Consider the following 309-nt stretch of genomic DNA (forward strand, 5'->3'; position numbering starts at 1 on the left):
GAGCTGCGACTCCAGGCCGGCTCCGCGCTGGGAAAGTAACGTTCTTTCTTTATTGGCTTGCGTTCAGCCACAGACATCCCCTTGGACTTTGGGAGCCGCGTCCGACCTCTCCAGCCCCTCCTCTGTGGGTGCGGGAGGCTCCCCGGAATACACGCACACGCACCCCCGCGCCCCCTCCTGGCGCCCAGACACGGGTAGGGTGGGGGGTGGGGGCTCAGCCGGGCTCCGGAAAGTCCTCCCAGGCGGGAGCGGAGGAGGGCAGCGGGGCAGGCGGCGGCTCCGGAGAGAGCTCTGGGCTCATTTCAAAGC

The sequence above is a fragment of the Myotis brandtii genome, unplaced genomic scaffold, assembly GCF_000412655.1.
Source record: "Myotis brandtii unplaced genomic scaffold, ASM41265v1 scaffold441, whole genome shotgun sequence".
NCBI classification, from domain to species: domain Eukaryota; kingdom Metazoa; phylum Chordata; class Mammalia; order Chiroptera; family Vespertilionidae; genus Myotis; species Myotis brandtii.